Source organism: Oratosquilla oratoria, chromosome 39 (assembly GCF_046742065.1).
Source record: "Oratosquilla oratoria isolate Oo_2021 chromosome 39, ASM4674206v1, whole genome shotgun sequence".
Lineage (NCBI taxonomy): Eukaryota > Metazoa > Arthropoda > Malacostraca > Stomatopoda > Squillidae > Oratosquilla > Oratosquilla oratoria.
In genome coordinates, this window is record NC_134815.1 from 6732235 (window position 1) to 6734734 (window position 2500).

The window sequence follows — 2500 nt, forward strand, 5'->3', positions numbered from 1 at the left end:
ACAATGGCACGGAATTCGACAATGAGATTCTTTCATATATATGCAAATCCTTTCAGATAACAAAATATAATATCGTTGCATACCACCCCAGTTCAAATGGCCTTGTCGAACGCCAAAACAGAAAGATTCTCAATGTTCTCTGACACCTCTCTTCCGACCTTCATCTCTTCTGGGATCACCATGTCCCTATGATCCAGTCTTGCCTAAACAGTGCCATCAATAGGTTCATATCGGAGTCGCCTCACTTTGTCATCTTTGCTTCCGACAAGTGACTTCCATATGACCTTCTTGCTTCAGATATAGGCCCCATTTACAACCTTGATGATTTTGTAAAAGTTTCACTCGCAAATTTCAGCACTCTCTTCAAGAGAATTACTGTACTCAGTCTCTTTCTCTCGCCAAAGACGAGATGGCCCGTTTTCACAATAAAAATGCGAGAGAGTCCAACATTGCAATAAGTGATATCATGTATGCCCAAAACTATTCTCCATCTTCCAAGCTTTCCCCAAAATTCCTTGGTCCCTTCGGTGTCCTCGCCTTCGAACCTACAAAGTCAAATTGAAACATTTACATTCAGACACAGAAACCATTATGCACCTGGACACCCTTAAGCTCTTCTCCCGAAATGTAGACTACGACTCTGACCCTCCGACTCCCACAGACATACTTCTGCCTTCCCTTCCCCATTCACCGTCACCTGTCTCCCACCCATATAATCTTCGCAGCCGTCATACTTCTTCTTGAACCTTCTAACCATATAGCTGCCAAAGTGTTCTCCACTTCCATCTTTCCAAACTTTTGAAATTATAATATGTTCATATATATACCGTTCTCTATGTATACATGTTAATTCTATTTTACCTACCTCATGTATAGATCTTTGATCTCAAATTAATATTGTACATCGCTGGGGTCATTGACAGATATCTGACCGAGCATTTGTAGTGTATGCTAGTAATTATAATTTCTATTAGTATTTTGTATACATGTAGGAAATGCAAGTGATGCGTAATTGGATGTGTGTGTACGTGTAACGAATTCTGGAAGTTTCGGGAAGAAAGCCATATTGTCATTTCTATTTGCGTAATTAGATTATCATTTCTATTACTATAATGCAAAAGTTAAATGAATGTAAAATAGATTATAATGATATTATTAAATTAAACTGTTGTATTATTTTGAGTGTTATTTTTTGTATACGAGTGGATGATTGAAAACAATTGAGTAAAAGGAAACTCTCTCGGAGACGCCGTCAGTTCCAGAGTAACGCGCATCAGTCATTCTAAGGCGAGCTCTGTGATTGAGTGGTAGTGGATAGTGGTGTACTTAGTGGTGTATATATTTCGCTGTTCAATAAAACTGTGAACTGGAATCTCCGATCATTTTCTTTGTTGCCAAGCAACACTTCCTCATTTCTATGCCTAGTATTCTCTTATATCAATTGTGTCAAGTATGTTCTATAATCATATCAAGTAGTGCATTTCCCCATAGGTCATCTCCACCTTTCACTGTCATCTCTTCCCAGCAGATTTTTTACAATTAAAGTCATTGTCCCACCTGAACCTCAACCCAGGCACTAGTTATTCATCATCAGTAACTGCATGTCTATCGTCACCATCATCGTCGTCGTCATCACAAGTAATACTGCGCCAAAACTTACGCTAATGGTGAGTGTTTTGTTTTTTCTACATGTATTTATTATGTTACTGAACCATAACTTGTGTAATATTTCATACTGTTTTTGAGGCTTATGATTTATTAGGTTTATTTGATGAAGGGAACATTATTGTTAGGTAAAGGAAACCTTAATATTAGGTAAAGGAAACTATATTGTTATGTTAAGTAAACATTATTGTTACGTATGTGTACATGTAATATGCACACCAAACATTCGCGAATTTTCAACATTCGCAAAGTTCTTGATCCCCATGACCCTCGCGAATGATGAGGGCCTACTATATATATATATATATATATATATATATATATATATATATATATGTATATTTATATATATATATATACATATACATATATATATATATATACATATATATATATATATATACACATACATATATATATATATATATATATATACTGAAGAGGATCACGAACCTGGTAGTCATGTCTGCAGGTTCAGTGGAGGTGTCTGTCAGGTGCATAATTTTCCTCGGAGGATTAGCTGCTTGCTTGTTGAGTGGCGGTTTGATCAGTTTGGAACTCTACCGCACTTCTTGATGTTTAATTTCAGCTGATCTTTGAACCTCTTCTGTACATCACTCGCAGGGTCCCATGTCTCAATTCACTCAGTGTGTGTGTGTGTGTGTGTGTGTGTGTGTGTGTGTGTGTGTGTGTGTGTGTGTGTGTGTGTGTGTGTGTGTGTGTGTGTGTGTGTGTGTGTGTGTGTGTGTGTGTGTGTGTGTGTGTGTGTGTGTGTGTGTGTGTGTGTGTGTGTGTGTATGCGTGTAAGTTTGTGTGTATAAGTATCTGGGTCTGT

At 37.5% G+C, this 2500-nt stretch overlaps 1 protein-coding gene across 1 annotated transcript in view; it reads right to left on the reverse strand.

Annotated features, from left to right (window-relative positions):
• Positions 1-2343: 2343 nt before the first annotated feature.
• The window catches only part of LOC143020103 (uncharacterized), a 34755-nt gene continuing 34598 nt past the window's right edge, over positions 2344-2500 (reverse strand). The window contains exon 6 of the mRNA XM_076176262.1: positions 2344-2500. This exon is cut by the window's right edge and continues 119 nt beyond it. The gene's annotated coding sequence lies outside the window, so the exon portion shown is untranslated.